The sequence below is a fragment of the Pseudorca crassidens genome, chromosome 1 (genome assembly GCF_039906515.1).
Source record: "Pseudorca crassidens isolate mPseCra1 chromosome 1, mPseCra1.hap1, whole genome shotgun sequence".
NCBI classification, from domain to species: Eukaryota; Metazoa; Chordata; class Mammalia; order Artiodactyla; family Delphinidae; genus Pseudorca; species Pseudorca crassidens.
In genome coordinates this window covers 140,991,064-141,013,867 of record NC_090296.1, presented here as the reverse complement: position 1 = coordinate 141,013,867, position 22,804 = coordinate 140,991,064, and positions in this window count along the sequence as shown.

Here is a 22,804-nt window from a genome sequence, read left to right as displayed (position 1 = left end):
TGCCGATGTAATTCAGGTAAGGACCAAGATGAGATAATACTGGGTTGAGCAGCTCCTAAATCCAATGAGAGTGTCCTTAGGAGAGAAAAGGACACACAAAGAGATACACAGAGGGAAGACAGCCATGTGGAGACAAAGGCAAAGATTGGAGTGATGCTTCCACAAAACAAGGAACCTGAAGAACCACCAGAAGTGGGAAGAGACGAGGAAGAACTCTCTTCCAGAGCCTTCAGAGGGAGCATGTCCCTGCCAATACCTTGATCTCTGACTTATGGCCTCCAAGACTGTGAGACATTCAATTTCTACTGTTTTAAGCCACTATGTTTGTGGTCATTTGTTACAGGAGCTGAAGGAAACTCATACACAGCCTCTTAGAAGAAAGACTTAGTATTGACTGTTTCAGCTCTGGCACCTTCCCCAAGGAGCCTGAAACAGGAGTGCAACCCAGACGGACTCATCCAGATGACTTGTCTCCATCCCTTTAACCTTCGCTAGTATTTTCACCTCCATCCCAAGTGGACCACCCCTCTCGGCAGGTCACTCTGTGCTTGCACAGCAAGAGACAGGTGGCAGGTTCCCACCTTCCAGGAGCTGGCAAATCTGGAGAAACCAGAGTCAGTTTATCGGGTACGGAGAAAGGACGGCCACCGAGGCAACTTGGGTGCAGAACTCCTCCATAATGATGGTGGTGGCCAGGGTGGGATGGGGTGGAGCATCAAAAAACATGTTAGGTTTTATGTGCAGAACTATGTCAGAGGGGACATGATTTGGCCCCTCTAAGTAACAACCATGGTGATAACATCAGTTATCTTGCATCAGGTAACTGATCTACTCTTAAAACTTCTGTAAATCCAGCCTCACTTCCAACATGTTAGGAGGGTTCCACCCGTAAATGATAACCGCCCCATTGCCTCAGTGTTCTGTACATTTTCCTCTCTGTCATTTATCCCTGAAATCCTTACTGACCATCAGCCTCCAGGTTCCATCCATGGTCCCATAGTCAGATCCATTTTAATTGGTTGAGGTGGGAGAGGCTTCCCGTCAAAGCCAGGTTCATGTCAAACCTCCCCCTACAGTTTTCTTCCGATGCTTGTCTTACTTAAGGTAACTTTGGCAGGTCCATCTCCTTGGTGGAAGCATATCTTCAAGACAAAGCAAGACAGCACTTCTGGATCCCTGTTTTTTGAACTTTTTCCAGTTTCCTACACGTGAGGCCCAAAGGAGAAAAGTGGTTCTGGCTTCAGTCTTAGCTGAAAACCAATGTAGGAAAACATGGTTCACGATGAGAGACCCTTCTGTCCATCCTTATGACGCAGCATCCAGCTGTATCTTCCCCCAACAGGAAATCCAGAGCTGCCAGCCAAGAGGGATGAATATTAAGGGCTTAAATTCTTGTAAATGCTGATTTCACTAGGGAGTGAGGCTGAAGGGTTGAGAAAGGAAGGAAACTTTTGGCCAACTCTATGGTCCTTTGGGGTCTAATGAATCAGCAAGAATCTAGGGAAACTGTAGGTTTCTGGCAGGATCAGTTGCCAAGGCTCCTTCCAGGAAGTTTTATAAATAGGAAGATGGCAGCCTGCCTCGAAATAGCCAAGAACTTACCCACCATCTGCGTGATTCCTCATTTCTACCTTGACCTCCTGTTCAAGATAGCCTTTCCTTGGGTTCCTCCTGGATGGACATCTTTTGGATCCATGTGTTGGTTGTGCCAAAGCCCTTCCCTCACATGTATAGTACCTGAATCCAGAGTCCAAATGGAGGCCACCCCTCATGTAAACAAATATCTAAAAGCCAATGGACTTCCCTGGTGGTGCAGTGGTTAAGAATCCGCCTGCCAGTGCAGGGGACATGGGTTCGAGCCCTGGTCCAGGAAGATCCCGCATGCCGCAGAGCAACTAAGCCCGTGCACCACAACTACTGAGCCTGCGCTCTAGATCCCACGAGCCACAACTACTGAAGCCTGCGTGCCTAGAGCCCATGCTCCGAAACGAGAAGCCATCGCAGTGAGAGGCCCACACACCGCAATGAAGAGTCGCCCCTACTCACCACAACTAGAGAAAGCCCGCGCACAGCAACAAAGACCCAACTCAGCCGAATTAAATTAATTAATTAATAAACTAAAAAAAAAAGTATACTAAAGGATCCATATTTTTAAAAAAAGAAATCAAGTCAACAAACCACCAAATGACATGTTCTAGCCTCCTGCCTTAACAAATACACATTCATATTGACCGGAAAGCCGGATTTGACTTCCAAATCTCAGGACTCATTAGGATTAGTTTCTGAAATATGGCAACCTGGGAAAATCCAGCCCCTAGCTCCTGCACAACAGCACCCAGCTCACCCCTGCTCAGCCCAGCCCCACCCTGCTCCTCAAAGGGCCTAACATGCATGCATGCAAGCAGACACCCCAGCCCACAGGTCCAAGCTCCATCTGCACCCTCTACCCCCTGTCACCCCTAGATCAGCCCCATAGGCCTAGGGTATACACACTAGACGTGCGGTCTGCCCTCAGGAGCTGGCCCCAGGGAAGAGACATACATGGGCCCTTGGGCCACCAGGCAGGTGACATCAGGCACAGTGTGGTATGGCACAGGTCCCTTGGCCCCCACCCTGTGGGACCCCACCCTGAAGCAGGACCTAAGAAGGGCCCTGTAAAGCACAGGGGCCAGGCTGTGGGCCCCTCTTGCTCAGGTCTAAGACAGCACTGTTGTGCCTACCCAACACCCATGTCCCCATCTCTGAGGAACAGCATCTCAATTTCTCTTTAGGGAGCCCCTCTTTCCCCACCACCCCAGTCCCTGTGGTTCATGTGGGCCTCACTCCTGCCACGGGAGGTTGAACAGTTCATGCCCCACGCAGAGTGTGTGGTCCAGGGAGTGAGTGGGGCTGAAATCCAGCTGGGCTCTGCTGACCAAGCATGGGTGGCTTAAGCCTCGTGGAACAGGCCAGTTGTTTTATTGACCTGCTCTAAAGGGCCACCCCATCAGCTCTCCAGGACCCAGGCCCACTGCATCCCTGGTCACAGCCATCAAGGAGATCACCGGCAAAAACACCTGGTAGAGGAGAACATTTCAAGAGCAGTGTGTGCAGAAAAGACCTGAGGGCTCAGTTCTTCCATAAGCCCAATGAATCAACCAATGATGGGTGAAGCTGCCCAAAAACAACGTTTCAAAGCAAGAGCCACCTTCAACCACCTTTATGGAAGTCTAGCCTTCAGATCAAAGGGAGATACAGACCCAAAGTGGTTTACACGGATCAGGCTAGATTGAAAAACTCACATCCTGAATAACAAATTAGCTCTATGAGAGACTAAAAACAGACAGTAATCAAAAGCAGACTCCAAACGCAGGTGATGAGTAAATTCTATGTGTTCTTTAAAGGTTTAACACAGAAGTTCTTAACCCTAGCTGCACATTAGATTCAACAGGGGAGCTTTTAAAAATATTAGTGCCGGAGCCCCCCTACCCCAGGGACTCTGATTTAATTGGTCTGGGGTGGGGCCCAGGTAAAGGATTTTTTTAAAAGCTCCCCCGGTGATTGTAATGTGCAGTCAGGAATAAAATCCACTGTTTTAATATGAGGCAGACACTTCAGGAAATGTGCACATTAGCTAAATAGTGCAAATATCACCTAACCCAGGAGTTCCCAGCCCAGAATGATCATTAAAACACCTGAGGCCGGGGCTTCCCTGGTAGCTCAGTGGTTAAGAATGTGCAGGCCAATGCAGGGGACACGGGTTTGAGCCCTGGTCAGGGAAGATCACACATGCAGTGGAGCAACTAAGCCCATGTGCCACAACTACTGAGCCCATGTGCTGCAACTACTAAAGACCCTGTGCCTAGAGCCCGTGCTCCTCAACAAGAGAAGCCACAGCAATGAGAAGCCCGCGCACTACAATGAAGAGTAGCCCCCACTAGCCACAACTAGAGAAAGACTGCGCGCAACAATGAAGACCTAACGCAGCCAAAAATATAAATAAATAAATAAAAATTTAAAAAAAGAACACCTGAGGCCATTTTTTTCAACTTCAGGTCACTGGTCTGACTCTTAGTCTACTGAATCAGAATCTTCTCCAATGAAGCCCAGAACTCAGCACTTTTTCAAAGTTCCTTGCTTCATTTCAGTAGTCAGCCAGTGACCTATAATAACACTTTTTCTGCTGGGGATGCATGTTAACCTCCTCTGGGACTCAAGCCAAGTGTACTAAATAAGTATGGGGGCTGAGAATCAGTATTCTAGAAATTCCCCTTCCCTGTGATTTATTTATGCACCCCTTTGATATCGTTAACTGGAGTTAGGACAATTATAATAATAAACATACTGTAATGGCTACTGTGTCAGTTAGCTACTGCTGCATGGCAAATTATCCCAAACTTACTGTCTCAAAAACAACATTGTTGTCTCACAGTTTCTGTGGGTCAGGAATCCAAGTGTGGCTTAGCTGGACCCTCTGGGTCTGGGTCTCTCCCAGGCGGCCTTGAAGGTATGGCTGGGGCTGCACTCATCTATAGCTGGGCCAAGGGGTGGACCTGATTCCAAGCTCACTCAAGTGATTGGTGTCAGGATTCTGTTCCTCTCAAGCTGTTGGACTGAGGGCCTCAGTCCCTCACTGGCTGTTGCCTGGAGACCTTCCCCTGGTCCTTGCCACATGGACCTCCCTGGAGGGCAGCTGGTGAACAGAGAGCCAGAGAGAGAGAGAGAGAGCTAACAAGATGGGAGTCACAGTCCCTCGTAACCTAATCACAGAAGGGGCACCCTGTCACCTTTGTGGTGTTCTATGTATTAAATCGAGCCACTGAAACAACACAAAGGACCACTACACACCTATTAGAAAGCCCAGAATCCAGAACACTGACACCACCAAATGCTGGGGAGGATGTGGAGCAACAGGAACTCTCCCTTATTGCTGGTAAGAGTGGAAAATGGTGCAGCCACTTTGGAAGACAGTTTGGTGATTTCTTACAAAACTAAACGTACTCTTACCATATGATCGAGCAATCACACTCGTTGGCATTCATCCAAAGGAGGTGAAAACATGTTCCCACAAAAACCTGCACACAGATTTACAGCAGCTTTGTTCATAATTGTCAAAACTTGGAAGCAGGGCTTCCGTGGTGGCGCAGTGGTTGAGAGTCCACCTGCCGATGCAGGGGACACAGGTTCGTGCCCCGGTCCGGGAAGATCCCACATGCCGTGGAGCGGCTGGGCCCGTGAGCCATGGCCGCTGAGCTTGCGCGTCTGGAGCCTGTGCTCCACAATGGAAGAGGCCACAGCAGTGAGAGGCCCGCATACCGCAAAAAAAAAAAAACTTGGAACCAACTAAGACGTCCCTCAGTAGATGAATGGATAAAAACAAAAAACTGGGGCTTCCCTGGTGGCGCAGTGGTTGAGAGTCCGCCTGCTGATGCAGGAGACACGGGTTCGTGCCCCGGTCCGGGAAGATCCCACATGCCGCGGAGCGGCTGGGCCCGTGAGCCATGGCCGCTGAGCCTGCGCGTCGGGAGCCTGTGCTCCACAACGGGAGAGGCCACAACAGTGAGAGGCCCACGTACCGCAAAAACAAAAACAAAAAACTGTGATATATCCAGACAATGAAATATTATTCACTGCCAAAAAGAAATAAGCCATCAAGATATGAAAAGACATGGAGGCACCTTAAATTCATAGTACAAAGTGAAAGAAGCCAATCTGAAAAGGCTACATAAGTATTATTCCAACTGTATGTCATTCTGGAAAAAGGCAAAACTATGGAGACAGTAAAAAGATCCTTTCAGTGGTTGTGAGGAGTTAGGAGGGAGGGAGAGATGAATAGGTTGAGCACAGAGGATTTTTAGGGCAGGGAAAATACCATGTGCGCTACTATAATGATGGATACATGTCATGACACCTTTGTCCAAACCCACAGAATGTATGACACCAAGAGTGAACTCTGTTGTAAACTCTGGACTTTGGGTGATAATGACATGTCAGTGTAGCATCATCAGCTGTAACAAATACACCACTCTAGTGCAGGATATTGATAGTCAGGGAGGCTATGAATGCGGTGGGGGGGTGCGAGTGTCTCTGGAAATTTCTGCACCTTCCTCTCAGTTTTGCTGAGACCTTAAAACTAATCTTAAAAAAAAGTCTGAGAAAACGTTTTAAAGCAAGTGGCCAGCCTAGGCCACCATCAAGAAAGGGGATCAGTGGGGACCATCATGGGAGTCGACGTGACACAGCTACCACATCCTGAGCACTCACCAGACCCCTTCTAGGAACTCTGCACTCCTAACTCATGTAGTCCTTAGAACATTGTGATGGATGAGGAAACTAAAACCAACAAGGGAAACATGCCCTTGAAGCCACATGGCTGGTAGGTACAGAGCCGGGATGCCAGCGCCCAGCCCACTGCCATGGACGCCTGTCCCTGATCCTCGTCAAGACTGCATCTCCATACAGATCCTGCCCACGTGTGAGCAGCTGTAGGAGGGAGCACGGGACAGACTGACTAGTGCGTGTCCCAGAGGTCCGAGATCCAATTGTTCCAGACGGGGCGAGGACACAACAGGAGGTGGACTGCACAGAAGCCTGCCACTCTTCTGCTTCCAAAGGGGATTTTGAACCCTCTGCCCCCTCCTGCCTCTGCCCAGCAGAGGCCTGAAGCACAGTTCCAATTAGCAGGGAGAATATTCATGGGCTGCTCCTGCCGCCTGAGCGTTTCTTAGGAGCCTTGAATAAGCTGGATTAATAAACTATCTTTCATTTGCCATCCTTTGGCATGAATTTTGCATTAGGCTGAATTCAGTTTAGGTTCCAGCCTTCGCCATTTTCTCTAAGACAATGCTTTCCACTCCTGGGCGTGTGTGTGTTTACAGGAGAATGTCCCCAATGGTAGAGGGGCTCCTGGCACCTCTTGAGAGCATTTTTAAGAACACTTGGGCCCTCCGTGCTTAGGCGTTAAGCCTGAAGATGAACGCCCTCTGGAATTTATGCTATTAATAAAGCGGGTTCCTTTCTCTTTGCATTAGGGGAAATGACTAGGCTGTCAGCTGAGTGTCTGGCTTGGATCAGCTCTGTGGAAGACTGCCCACCTGGAGGACAGGGTCACCAGGAGAACAAAGGGTCAAAGGTGGTCTTGTGGATGGGGAGAGGCCACAGACACGGTGTCCTCAGGGCAGTGGGCCCCACTGGGTTTCAGTGCCTGCCATGCGGGCCTAAAGTCAGTCCGTGGGTCTTAAGGAGGCCCTTGGGTGGGGGGGGGGGTTATCATGCAGTGACTCTGACCCCTGCACTCAGAGCACAAGGCTGCCCACCTGGGGGTCCGCCCTTCAATCACTGAGTGCCTGGGAAGGGGGCCCCTTGGACCACTGACACACATACCTTGACTGATGACCATTCGCTCACCAGGCAGCTCTGACGACACGGGTCTTGTGCCGGCAGGGCAGTCCCTGGGAAAAGCAGGCGTAGTGAGCACAGGAGGGCTAGGAACTGGCGCAGACCTGGGATGCGGCCAGGACCCTGCAGCTCTAACACACTCCAGCTGACATCTCTGCTCTGGTCCATGGACCACACTTTGAGTTACTGAAGCCAGTTCAGCAGCCACCAAATGATGAAGCGACCGGCCAGTCACGTGGGCGACAGGGACACAGGCACGGCACTGTTACGGTGCCCAAGGCACTGCCTCACTGTGCCCTCCTGCCCTGAGGACAGCGTCCATTTCTGAGCGGGAGTGAAACAGAGAAGAAAGAGCATGGAAGGTGTCAAGAGGCTCCCATTCCCCTCCTGATTCCTCCACTGTCAGCTCAGTGACTCTGGGTGGGTCTTACTGACAAACGTCCCAGCTGCCACAACAGGCTGGATACCAGCTAACAGAAAAAGAGATCTGAGGGGGTGTCAAAAAATCACAAAACAGAGGCACACTGCAAGCCCAAAGAACCACGACCCAGCTCGGAGGTTTAGGGCAACATGCTGCCCGCAGCATCCTTGCTGGGCCCTGCTCTCACGAGCAGCTGCACAGGCCCCTTGGGCATCAGTCACCATCAGGGATCCAGAGAAGCCCCTAACACTTGCCGAGGAGCCATGCTGTGTGTGCAGCTCATGACCCCATCGACATGGTCATACCGGAGGCAAGAAGCTTTCGAAAGGGATGCCTGGTCGCCTCCTGGGCCCTCAACTGCTAACTGCTGTGTTTGACTGTTCTTTTAATCCTACAGCCCCTGAAGAGGTTATGGTGAAAGTCTTTTGTCCTTTTCAAATTGTGGGCAATGAGGCAAATATGACTTAGCACTGTCTCCATTCAATAGATGAGGAAACAGAAGGGTGGAGGAATAAAGGTGAGGTGTGAGTCAGGACAGAAGGGTCATGGATTTAGGAATACCTGGGTGTACCCAGAAATACCAGGCAGAGCGCAGGCCCTGGCCCTCACGGTTCCTGTATCCCGCCGCTGCCACCATCACCCCATGACTACGCGTATGCATCGAGACCCTGTTTGGACCTAGTGCCAAGCTAACTGCTGCTCGGCCAGTGGGGGACTGTTGGCTGGCAGAGACGGGGATGAATCAAAGAAAACTGAAAATGCATTCCTTCCCTCCGGAGACATAAAACTAAATGTAGAGATAAGTTATACTAAAAACAAAAACCGCAATAAATACCAGAATATGCCAAATGTCAAGCAAGATTTCCAGATGCTCAGCGCTATGGAGTCCCAATGAAGGAGAGGTTCCCGGGCTCAGAGGCAGGAAGGCGTTTCTGACCTGTGATTGCAATGGATCAGGGAGAAGAAAGAAATAGTAACTGTAGCAGTTGTGGCCGCTGTGATCACGACTGTCGTCCTGTGGCTCTGAGCTGCAATACCCCCAGTGCGTTCAGCCATGAGGGCCTGGGCCAAGGGGGACAAGGCAGCAGGAGGAGTCGGGCCACACTGCCCCCTAGAGGTCAACTGAGGACTGTCACTGAATCCTGGAGACGAAACCCAGGGGCCGCCACTACCCTGATGTGCTTGGAGTTCTGGGCATCCTGCAGGAAAAGATTTGAGCCTGTCTCACATTTGGGGTTCAGACCCCTACAGATCTTCTTCTGTAGGGGCTGGGGGTGCCCCTAGGTGAGGCTGACCTCGGGACCCAAGGCAAAAATGAGCCCAGGTGCACCAGATGTCTGGCTGAGAGCAGGGCCAGGATGCTAAGAGTTGGCAGGCCAGGTGCAGCGAGGCTGGCCAGATGGTGACTGTCTCCACCTGCACCTGCAAGTGTCTGCAAGTCTGGGGAGAAGAGGACTGGGTTCTGAGGAAAGGACTCAGCCACTAGACACACACACACACACACACACTCACCTTGCATGCACGCATCCTGCTGGGAACTCTGGGAAAGGGCTGGCCTAAGAAACATAAGCTCTTTCTCCTTCTGCCAGTGAGTCTTCAGCAGGAGGGAAGGCCAGACAGAGCCCGGGGTGGGGACCAGAGCTCTGCGGGCAAAGGACAGGTGATGGGCCCTTGGGGACTCTGCTCAATCCCAGGACACACCTGCCACACATGCATCAACTCACTCACCTGAAGTGATATTGAAGGGTACAGTCACCTTCCTACTTACAAATGGGAAAACTTGATGATCAGAAAGACCGTCTGGTTCCCAGGGCCACTAATTTAATGAGCGGCAAAGCCAAAACCCACACTGTCAAGTGGCTCCATCTTCCCAGGGTGGAGAAAGAAGCATCCGAACCAGCATTCAGGAGTGAACACTAAGGGAGAAAATAAATTACACTGTTAGAATCCTGATGAGAAAAAAGAAAGTATAGCTTAAACATGCCTGAGGTTTGAATGGGTAGCAAGCTAGAATCAAATTACCTTCCTGCAGATCAACTCAGGGCATCCTAAAAATTGCAAACTCAGGGTGTTCAGGGAAGTTCTAATGTAAATCAGCTCCCAACCCGCTGCCCTGCTTCCACATTTATTTCTGTTTGCGCTGCCTTGGCTGTGTTGGAAGTTGAATGGCCGTAGGAGAAGTAGTTAAATTCTTATCCCAGAGCAGAGAAGGTCAGAAGCCTTTCCCTGACAGCCAAATGCAAAGTGATCTCCCACTTTCCTAATGAGGATATGTTAATTAAAAAAAAGTTTTGGGTCAACTTGAATATGCAGACTTCCTAGGGATGTGGAAGGAAGAGTCAAATGTGCATATTTACAAGTAGTTCACTTATTCACTTAGGTGCTAAATGTCCTGCAATGGCATAACTGGAGTTTTTACATCATGTATTATCATGTAAGCCTGCAATCAGAACCATAACTCCTTCATGGCCACTCATCCGTCTGCCAATCACAGCTTCCTTTAGAGCTACTTATACTTGGGGTTGGTGGTGTCTTTCTTAGGTCCTGTAGCTGAAGGAAGTGCAAGGTATAAGCACCAAAAATGCAAAACCTAAGATAGATTTGTGGAACTTGCCAAACAATTCTCCCTGGGTTTGTTTTTCTTAATTTTACAGAATCAGCAATTTTGAGAAAAATCATGATGTCCCAATGTTACATATTGTTAGAGGTGACACTCCAGAATGATCTCTCATCAATTGTTGGGAAATTTTCATATTTCAACAATCTTGTTTCTTGAGAATTGTTTTTATTTTTAATTCTCTCACTATTGGGAAATAATAAACATCTTAGAATTTCTGATTTCAAATTTTGAGAAGTTTTTCCAAAATTTTTTTTTCTCAAGTATTGTACTTTTGGTGGAAATACACACCAGTCTGACTACTTTCTGGCCTGAAGAAGTCTGTGTGCCTTAATGTGTGACCAACTTAATGAAACTCAAGTCAATTAAGCTCTACAAAGGAAGCTATAGAGCGTGGTACACCATGCTATACTACACAGCAATAAACAAGCAACAACTGTTTCTCTGTGCAATACGAAGCTCCAGAGAATTCTGCTGAGTGCAAGAAGCCAATCCCAAAAATCACATACTGTGTGATTCCATGTATATAAGATTTTTGAAATAATGTTATAGAAATGGAGAATAGATTCATGGCTGACCAGGGTGAAGGAGGGGATGGAGGAGGGAAGGAAGCAGGTGTAGCTATAGAAGCACGACAGGAAGGATGCTTGTGGTGATGGGTATGTTCTGCATCTCAACTGCATCCATGCCAGTATCCTGGCTACAATGTTGTACTAGCGTTTTGCATGATGTTCCCAATGGGGGAACATGGATAAAGCATACATGAGCTCTCTCTGTATTATGTCTTATAACTGTACATGAATCTACAATTATCTCAAAATAAAAACTTTAATTTAAAAAATGTGTCACTATGGAGGTTCCTTAAAAAACTAAAAATAGAGTTACCATATAATCCAGCAATCCCACTCCTGGGCATATATCTGGAGAAAACTGTAATTTGAAGATATATGCACCCCAATGTTTGTTTATTGCAGCACAGTTTACAACAGCCAAGACATGGAAGCAACCTAAATGTCCATCAACAGATGAATGAATAAAAAAGAAATGGTATTTATATACACACACACACACACACACACACACACACACACACACACACACACAGTGGAATATTACTCAGCCATAAAAAGGAATCAAATAATGCCATTTGCAGGAACATGGATAGACCTAGAGATTATCATACTAAGTGAAGTAAGTCAAACAAAGACAAATAGCATATGATATAGATATGTGGAATCTAAAAAATGATACAAATGAACTTATTTACAAAACAGAAAAGACTCACAGACTTAGAAAACAAACTTATGGTTACCAAAGGGGAAAGGAGGGAGGGATTAACATATACCAAAAAAAAAAAAAAGTTAGAGACCTTTTGGATGTTTACAATGGTTGAAAAAGTTGAGGTAACGAACAGTCTTTAAAAGTTTACTTAAACTACTTTGTGGTTTAACTCTAAGAAAATGAAAACACATCTTCAAGTATTTTGAATATTCTTGAATATTTTTAATATAAAAGAATTTCCTCTGGGAATAGGGGAAATTGGCATATAGAGTTTCCTCCACCAGGACCTGTGGTGGATAAGTCTTTATTGGACATTATCTGTCTCACTTATCCTTATCCTGACTTTCCAAGACTCAGATTATTATCTACATTTTATAAAGGAAATTGCTGCTCAGACAAGGGAAGAAATTTTCCCCAGGTAGCCCAGCTAGGAACTGGCTAGTTTGAGATTTGAATCCAGGTTTGTGTGGATTTATGTATTTTCCATCTGCCAGCCACTTAAGAAATGGTCATGATTCCCCCAAGTAGACAACTTTCAACTGCAAGCCACTGACTCACAATAACAAGAGAAGGAAAACAAACGCCACTCTCAAGTAAAAAGCAACTTTAATCATTTTTTTAACTTTAATCTTTTTTTTCTTTTTTGCGGTACGCGGGCCCCTCACTGTTGTGGCCTCTCCCATTGTGGAGCACAGGCTCCAGACGCTCAGGCTCAGTGGCCATGGCTCACGGGCCCAGCCACTCCGCAGCATGTGGGATCCTCCCAGGCCGGGGCACGAACCCATGTCCCCTGCCTCAGCAGGTGGACTCTTAACCACTGCGCCACCAGGGAAGCCCTAACCTTAATCATTTTTAAAGATACATATATACATGACAACTAAATGTATGTGCGATCCTGGATTGGCTCCTGAACTGTGAAAAATGTTCCCATATGACATGAGAAACACTAGTGGAACAATTGATGAAATTTGAATAAAGCCCATTGATTAAATAACAGTATTGTATTGATGCTAATTTCTGGCTTTTGATAATTGTACTGTGGTGATGTGAGAGGATGTCCTTGTTTTTAAGGAAACTGTGAGGTAAAAAGACATCATGTTTGTAACGTACCCTTAAAAGTATTAAAAAATGCATAAGATAACTTTCATGATGGTAGGCAAATTTGGGGAGCTATGGATGAAGGATACATGGCAATTCTTTGTACTGTTATAACTTTTCTCTAACTCTGAAATTACTTCAAAATATTTGCAATTTTAAATATATTCTAGGAACTATCTAGAACAGCTGTCCAGACAAAACTCCAATGATGAGCATATTCTTGCAAAGGTCTGCAAAAATATTGCTCAGGTCCTGTATTGTCATTCTTTTCTCTTTCCCTTCTCTCCATGAAAACTAAAATTAAAGAATAATTTGGCTCCACTGAATAGGCTGTTATGGCCGAAAACCAACACAAATTCTACACTGAGGCAAGCGAGCCCTCTGCAGGTCACCTGTGAGGCACCAGTTAGGGCCCACACAGGAGGCACCTCCAAAAACCTTCATCGCTGCTAAGAAACTGTATTTGGGGTGGGTGGTTTTCCTCCAGAGCAGCGTTTACTCATTGTCAGCATGTAAAGCATCTCTGCATCCCTGCAGGTGTAAGAGCCGCCCCCCATCTTGGTCCACAATCCAAGAAGTCCTGACAGCACATAGTGAATAGGGAGTGCCTGGCACTCTGCGGTGATAAAGTACAGTACCAGGGAGAGAAAGATCAGGGAGCTGGGCTTTTGATCACGCAGGAGGGGTCTCAGAGCTAGCAGAGCCGCTTTCTGGAAACACATTTTATACAGAGTGTGGGATACCCACATTCGACAGAGAGCAATCATAAAAGCCTAGACATAAAATAACACGTAGAACTGGATGTCTGGGCTTATGTGATATTTTATGTGATAGAACACCCTGGAACACCCACAGTTCAAGCAACCCCAGCTCTCCCCAGGCTGAGCTCCTGCAGTGCTGTCTTGCACAAAAGCAAATCCAGCCTGCAGCCCACCCCCAGGCTCCCAGCATGCCTCGATCCCTGCTCCCTAGCTGCGTGCATTAAAGAGCATCAGAGTCAGGGAAGGTAGTAAGTAGGCTGTAAGTGTATTAGAAGGAGCGATTTTTCTGCACGTTCCTTATTGCCTTGCACAGTGATTCTGTATCTCTTTGACAGCTACATATCAACAGTCGCTGCTGCACAGAGCTGACTTTTCTGAACACTCAAAACTGGTTCTTACACACACGCACACACCCAGAGGGCAAGGCCAATTCTCCCCATAAATTTGTAAACTTGTTACCATAGAGACAGGCGCTGGGGTGCTTCAAGTGTGGATCAGCAGTGCCGCCTAGTGGGTTACTGGTTATCCTGCAGTCTCCCAACCACAATGTCAGATGAGAGATGATTTTTTTTTCCTTTTTCCTTTTTCTTTTTGCATTTGTTCTTTTTTAGCTATCTGGGGTTCCCCTTCAAGATTTCTAGAGATATCTTAAATCAATATCTATTTAAACCAAGGGTTTTTTCCTTCCAGTTTCATTTGAGATATAATTGACATATATACAGCACTGTATAAATTCAAGGTGTTGACTTACATATATCATGAAATGATTACTACAATAAGTGTAGTGATCATCCATCATCTCATATAGGAACAAAATTAAAGAAAAAAGTATTTTCCCTTGTGATGAGAACTCTTAGGATTTACTCTCTTAACAACTTTTATGTAACATACATGAGTGTTAATTATATTTACCATGCTGTACATTACATCCCTTGTACTTATTTATCCCATAACTGGAAGTTTGTACCTTTTGATCACCTTCATCTAATTCCCCCTCCCTCTACCCCCCATCTCTGGTAACCACAGAGCTGATCTCTTTTTCTGTGAGTTTGTTTGTTCAATCAAGTTTTTTGAAGCTGTTTGCCTCCCACATGCAGAAATAGACTCCAACGTCAGAGCTGGCACTAGTGTTCCATCTCATTTCCTGGACGCTCTGCCCCACTATTGCATACCTAGCTCTAAATAAGTCAGGACCAGCTGTGGAGGTCCCTTGGATGTCACATACAATGACAAATGTAAACCAACGCCTGACATGTAGGAGAACAAAACTCATTGGGGATTTAAAATAAATGATGAAGTCCTCCTTTATCATTTTATTCATTTGTTCAGCCAGTGTGGCTTCTACTCCACAAACGTAGATGTGCAAGAAGGAGGTTTTCTCTGTTTTTCTATAAATGAACTTACTCATTCCATCGTGGAGCAGAGAGTTGGTATCAGTAAATTCAGGATCTCCTGCCCCCACTTTATCCTGAGTCTAAGGTCAGGGTAGGGGTGGGTCTGCAGGGTCCAAACCCCAATCTTCCTGCCCATCTGAGGCTGTGACCCCCCCCAGGCAGAGCGTGCTACATCTGCCTGGTCCAGCCGTGCAACATCTCATGGCCAAAGTCACCCCGTACAGCTCTGCCCTGTCATCCTCCCTGGTGGTACTGTAAAAGAAGGACACCCTCAGTGAATATCTCCAGTTAATAATCTGTCAACCAATATTTATCATGCTTATGGGCATGACCCATCTGGGGGTCCTGGTATATAAAGAAGAAACTAGGCTCCTTTCTTAAGCCCATGGGCTCCTGGGGAGACAGATTTTCCAACAAAGTACAGGAATGCTCGGAGCAGTTACTGTAAGGAAGACCCAGGTCCACAAACCCTTAATCAACATGCTTGAGCCAGATAGGTTTGCAATTCTGAATTTGTTGGATGTTAGGAAAATAAACAGTCTATAGGTTGCATATTTCCTACTCTCTCCATCAGGGGTCTGGGATGTCACCTGCAGTCAACCACACCGATTTTTGCAGCAAAACTCAGGAGGAGTAAAAATGAAATAAAGGCGATCAACAGCTTTAAAGTCCTCATGGCAGCTCAGGAAGGATTTGCCACCAAATGAGGTTTAGTATCAAAAAGGAAAAATTTTTGAGGTGAGATCAGGAAGTGAGAGCTGGCCGGGTAGCCAGATGGCAGCCTTGCAGGTGGAGGGAGGCCAGGTACAGGCACCCAGGTGAGGGCAGCCCAGCATGTCAGGGCAGTCAGTGTGCCAGGACCTCCAAGCCAGATCCTCAAATCTTGGACACCCCAGCCCTGCCTCAAAATTCCACCTTGGAAGGAAGCCTTCCCTGACCGCCCACCCTCCCCTACGTGAGTTGCATTGACATTCCAAAAAAAGTTCCATATGTTTCCTCTCTGATCCATAGACCTGAAGTTCCTTAAGCACAAGCAACATCTTCTCTCCCTGGTACTATTTTCTAACACCTATTCAAGGCTTTTCAATTACAGCCACTCACACCCCTACGAGTACAACCACATCTGCAACTAGTGAAAATAACAGCAACACATGCATCAAGAATTTTGGGGGGAGGGTTGAGGGTGTGACATTAGTCCTGTACATGAAAAGAAAGGGAGAGGAGACAAAACCCCTCAGGGTGGCCTGTGCTTGTATTTTTCTCTCCTTATCCTCAACTCACAGGATAAAAAGTTGTCTCCTACTCTGGCCAGGAGACAGAATCTGTTTCTGTACGTTCATTCTCGAATTGCTGAAACTCCCAAAGCAGCAGTGTAAATATTCATGCAGTAAACAGGGGGAGCCAGATGGAAGGGTCTCCACAGTTATTTTTGCTTCTCTGTCAAAATATTTAGCTGATCCATAAATCTTCTAAAACACATTCATTTGGCACTGCGTGCAAACACTTCCACGAACATTCATCGCCCCTCCATCGCTAAATGTGGCTTCCATTTCGGCATTTCTTCCACACTCACCCAGAAAGACTGGATCCAAAATCCAGAATATAAGACCCAAAAGGACTTGCCTGGACTAAGGGGCAGGCCACGCTCTGCTCAGGCTCCTGCCTCCCAGCCTGCTCAGAAATTGGCAGACAAAACCACCCCCTGCATTGTAAATAGATGCTGAGGCAATGCGGAGAGCCGGGGGAGGACTAAGCAGAATGGGGATATTTCTGGAACAGGTCTGTTCTCTGAGGCTGGATAAATCACCCTGAACTGCTGGGAACTCTATTTCCTACAAACCGTGGGAAAGTAAAACCATATTACTGGTTCAACGTGGGTTTTTTTTCCCAGGTTTTGAAGACACGCACAGCATCAAACCAAATATATATTTAACACGCTGGAAACGTGCGGTGGATTTTAATGAAAGTGATTAGACCCAGGAAAAGAAACCGAGGTAAAATGGAGGAAGATGGTCAATCTGGGATGCTTCCCTCCCCGCCACCCCAACTGGGAAGGATTCTATGATGGTGTCTGCTCAAGTTCAGAGGGACTGGGCTGTGGCCTGCAGAGAACTCCCAGGGCTGCCCCCGGGCGCTAATAGCAAAGCTTCCAGGAAGGAAGGCTCCAGCTTTGTGAATTCCCTTCAATGCAGCAGGACCACGTGAAGGACCAACTTCACGTTCAGCCTTGTGCTAAGCAGGGAGGGTGAAACCATGACCGCAATTCTGGCGTGGCCAGCATGGCAGGATGGATAGTTCAGGGAGGCAAAACAGGGCCCCCTGAAGACACTCACCTGCTAATCCCCTGGACCTGTGACCACGTGATCTTACATGACAAAGGCAACTTTGCAGAGGGGACTAAGCCTAGCACCCTGAGATGGGAAATGGTCCTGGATTATCAGGATGAGCCCAGTGTCATTCCAAAGGTGACAAGAGGAGGCAGGAGGGTCTGAGTCAGGAGCAGGAAATGGGATGACAGCAGCAGAGGTTAGAGGGATGCAGGGAGGGGTCTGTGAGCCTAGTGATGCAGGTGGCTTCTAGAAGCTGAAAAAGGCAATGAAATGGATTCTCCTCTGAAGCCTCCAGAAGGAACGTAGCCTTGCTGGCACCTGGATCTTAGATTTCTGACCTCCAGACCGTAAGAGAGAATAAATTCGGGTTGTTGTAAGGCCCTCAGTTTGTGGTAAACTATCAACACTCCCTCGCCCATTCCAGCATTGCTGGAACAGAGGTATGTGGGTGACTCAGGGAGTACAAACAGGGCGAGGGTCTCTCTTTCTGGGGAGGCCACAGAAGGCCTCACAGAGGAGGTGACTGAACTGTTCCCAAAGGCCAAGGAGAAGTCTCGAAGCCAGGGGAGTTCCAAACAGCATTCCAGGCAGCAGGTAAGGACGAGCACAGACACAGAGGCAGAGGAGCGCAGGGCGTGCCCATGCACTAGGAGGACTGTGGCATGACCAGGCCCGGGGGCAGGGGAGGCTGGAAGAGGAGTCTGGAAAGACGAATGGCAGCCCAGCTCTAAAGCAGGGATGGCTACATGGACCAGGCCATGCAAGGGAAATGTAAGCATTTTCTCAGGAATTTGACCAAACCTCAAAGCCCGGGGCAGTGTGCTAGGTGCCCTGGACAGAGAACAGAGGCTAGGATGAAGCAAGCAAGACATTGGCTCTGGGCAAAACTGAAGGGGGTGCCCGAAACTCAGTAAACTGAAGGGGGTGCCAGAAACTCAGTAATCAAACTAAGTAAGTAATCAAAATAGGATAGTGTTTAAAAATTCAAAAGTAAGACCCAAAATATCAAAGTTCTAAGTAAAGGCAGGATCAGTTATGGTGCCCTGATGAGACACCTCGAAGCCTGAGGCAAACGGGAAAATCAGCCATTCGGATCCTGTTTTTAAATTTTTGTTATTTTGTTCATCATGGAATTTTTTCCATTAATTTTGATTTTTTTGTAACTGCATTAAAGTATTACCTACCTGAAGCTATTATATACAGAATGGATAAACAACAGGTCCTCCTGTATAGCATAGGGAACTACATTCAATACCTTATGATAAAGCATAATGGAAAAGAAAATTAAAAAAAAAAGTATATATATATATGTTTGTATAACTGAATCACTTTGCTATACAGCAGGAATTAACACAACGGTGTAAATCAACTATACTTCCATTTAAATATATAAATAAATAAATATATATCACTTACCTGGATCACCGAGTTTTTGGTGCTCTCTTAAATTTTACACCCACACAGTGCCTCACTCACCTCACCCTAGCCCCAGCCCTGCCTCTACCTTCTAAAGCAGGGGTTCCCCACCCCCCAGGCCATGGACCGGTACCATCCACGGCCTGTTAGGAGCCATGCTGCACAGCAGGAGGTGACGGCGGGCCAGTGAGTGAAGCTTCGTCTGCCGCTCGCCATCGCTCGCATTACCGCCTGAACCAATCCCCCCTACCCTGATCCAGGGAAAAACTGTCTTCCATGAAACCGGTACTTGGTGCCAAAAAGGCTGGGGACTGCTGATCTAGAGAGTACATGCCAGTCAGCTGATATCACCCTCAACAGCCTGTGTGAGACTGGGCTGAGATTCAAAGAGGATTTCCTTATGGTGAGAGAGAATTTTTTTTTTTTTAATTTGAGAAAATAGAAGGGAGAGTTTGACTTGTATGCCCCGGTATTTGGGGGTAAAGAGACTGAAGTCTCCTGCAGGCCTGGCTACAGCAGCCCACCAAGGAACAGTTGAAAGGGGGCAGCTGAGGGGCCCATTCTCCACCACCATTTGGGAAACAGGGGTACACGGGTTCCCCCAGGCCAGGTGTAGGCTGGAGGGAGGAGCTGGGTCAGAGAAGTGCTGAAGGGACCCTGCTCTGATCAACTTCCGGCTGCAGAGAGGAAACCCCAACAGAGGAGGCTGTGGAGTGTACCACTGCGGGGCAGGAGCTGGGGAGAGTCAGAAGAAGTTCAGAGGAACTTGGAAGTTCAGAGGAAATGGTAGATCCAGGGCCACCACGGGGTGTCTCAGAGGAAGCTAATACATGCCTCATACAAGCTATGTGACTCACAGAGGGCATTCAACAGCCAAGGGAGAAGTAGGAACAAAAGCTCAGCTAAGTCAAAAGAACTTTGACCAGCGTCCCACGCGTCTTCCCTCTGGGATCCACCCTGGGAAAGCCAGCCATGAGGCAGAGGGTGTGACACGGAACAGGAGAGAGCAAGGGCAGGCATGAGCCCACTTCCCCCTGATGGCTGATGAAGCTGAGCCAGGAGGGGAAGGAAGAGTATTTGAATAGCCTGAGAAATCACTGTCTTGTTTAAGATTGGACTGGATTTTTAATACCTGAAAATGAGGCTAATTGGACCCCAAAGTGACTAAAAAAGAATAGGCTTTGCCCAAGATCAGTTGGAGCATAACTGAAAATAGTGAGGAGGAGAACGGAAGCCAGTCTACAGAGTTCAATCCATTTAGTAAAACAGTTATGCTGGGTCTTCTCCACTGGGATCCAGCCTGTGTCTTTCCCTGCTCTGCTCAGGGCTCCCAGAGACTAATTCCTACAGAGAGCAGCATATTGTCTCCCAAGATGGCCACTGTGATGATTTAATTTTACCAACTTGATTGGACCAGGAGGTGCCCAGATCTTTGGTCAAACATTATTCTGGGTGTGTATGTGAAGGCAGTTTTGGATGAAATTAACATTTGAATGAATCAACTGAGTAAAGCAGATTGCCCTCCCCAAAATGGTGGGCCTCATCCAAGTTGAAGGCCTGAATAGAACCAGAAGGCTGAATAAGAGGGAACTTCTCCAGCCTGACTGCTTGAGCTGGGACAGCAGTCCTCTCCTACATTCAGACTAAAACTTTCACCATCAGCTTTCCTGGGTCTCCAGGTTGCCTCCTACAGATCTCAGGACTTCTCAGCCTCCATGGCCGTGCGAACCAATTCCTACAGTAGATAAATAACTGTTCTGTTCCTCTGACTAATACAGCTACCTTTCAGTTGGGTTCTGCCAATGTCAGCCAAGACCTGCCTCTGCCCCTTCCCTCTGGCAGCACCCCATCCCCCCATGACCATGACCCCTCAAAGAACTCCAGGTCTCAGAGACTCTAGTAACAAAATTTCCTCCCATGGTGTCTTCAACCCTAGGGCTGAATGTGATTACTTTCATTTTTGCTAGCTCTGGGTGTTTCAACATCTTTTGTTTATTCCTTTGAACCCTGTCCACAAATGCCCTCTATAATTAGACCCTTCCTTAAAAGTCTCCTCGTTTAAACCATCTGAATGAACTCCACTTCCTGTCTGGACCCTACTGATGCATCCAGGAGGAGGGATACCTCTTTCACTTTGACTAGAGAGAAAGAAGCAAGAATGAGTGGAGATGCAGATGTGTCTTGGGTAGAGATGAAGTGGGCAGGAAGTTGGGGGAAATCACACTGTTGGCTTGTGTTTTCTTTATGCAGAAAGATGGAAGATTAAATGCTAAAATGGAATCAAGGCAGTGAAGCTTTGAAGCAGGTGGCAAAAGAAGTGGAAGGACCACCGTTCATTTTTAGAGGCACAACTCTGCACCTTTGGATGATTCTCTTGGTCGACTGAGCAGCTGAGTCAGATCACACGCATCTTCAGGGATGTGCACTGTTCCGCTTAAGAAACCCCAACTACAAATAACAATCAAAATGATGTTCAGGACAGCATGAGTTCATAGACTGAATAGGGTTCATTGTATTTGTCACAAAGGGGTTAACAGTGCTGGGCACATCAGTGAAGATCAAATGCACAAATACTGCACAGTAAGGACCCTACCAACTCATATCTTATCTTGGAACATTTCATGGCTTGAATTGCCAGATGAGAGTTCATGACTCATAATTCATCAAGGGCCATGTCCACTGACTTGTGTAATCAAAAAACTTACAGGGCTTCCCTGGTGGCGCAGTGGTTGAGAGTCCGCCTGCCGATGCAGGGGACACGGGTTCGTGCCCCGGTCTGGGAGGATCCCACATGCCGCGGAGCGGCTGGGCCCGTGAGCCATGACCGCTGAGCCTGCGCGTCTGGAGCCTGTGCTCGGCAACGGGAGAGGCCACAACAGTGAGAGGCCCGTGTACCGCAAAAAACAAAAAAACAAAAAAAACAAAAAACTTACAAACTCCCACTTTAACCCTTTGAGACAGCATGGTGTGGTGGAAAAAGCAAGGAGTCTGGATAACTTGATAACTTACTAGGTGAATTTTGGCAAATCACTTAAACTCCCTGCCTTTCCATTTTCTCATCTGTAAAATGAGGATAATGCCACTTTAACACTCTGAGCTTAAGAAGCTGGCCCTGAACTCAAAAAAAGAGAACTATTTTTTTAAACATAATGAGAGAAGTTTATTTCATTTAATAGTCTAATTTGTACCATTTGCCACATACTTCATTTACATAATGAAAATTTGCCCTGTGTTCATTTGATATATTCTAATAAATAAGAAATTTGCCTAGGTAGACAATAGGTTTGGGCGATTATTGTGATAACATGTGAGTTTCCTACCTACTACTGGAGCCTCCAAAAGGGAGCTATACTTGAAGTCTGGGTTAACATGGCAATAATGGTAGAGTCTACACGATCCTGAAGAGTGTGTGTGGAAAAGGAATAATTGAGGTAACCTGGTCATTCTTTGGCCACCATGATATCAATTATGCACATTTGGAAATAGTCCATAGATCATATTATAGCTACTGCAAATGACTTTGAATAAGACTCAGACAGGTCATGGAAGAGACAAGTACCTCTCAGACACCAGTGCCATGGATGATAAAGAATCAAGCACAAGGCATCTGTGGAGTCACTTTACAGGGAAAGCATCTTTAAGAGAAGAGATCCAAGGCTGAACAGCTGAGCTGACATTCTGAGGTTATCCTGCACCCACCACAGGCAAATTCCAAAGCTTTTTGCAAAAAAAAAAAATATTAGACACTCAGACTCTCCTTTTGTTTCCTACCTTTTTAAGCTCCCCAGTACTAGACAGATTGACCCCCAGGTGGGAGATTATCTTTGAACTTCTACTTTTCCCTGCTATCACTTTCCCACATTATCACAGTGTCTGAGGAGTCTGCATCTGGGGGGGGGGGGTAGGAAGGGCATAGATGGAGAAAGAGAAACTTGGAGAAAAAGAAGACAGAATGTGATACTCAAGTGTCAGAATAAAATTGTTCTTTACAGTTACTCCAAGGAGCTGGTCCTATGAATTTCCAGTAACCTTAACAATTAGTTTCCATGGCCTCAATCACACTGAGCTGTTTTATTACTAAAACAACCAAAGCACTTTTCACAGTCACA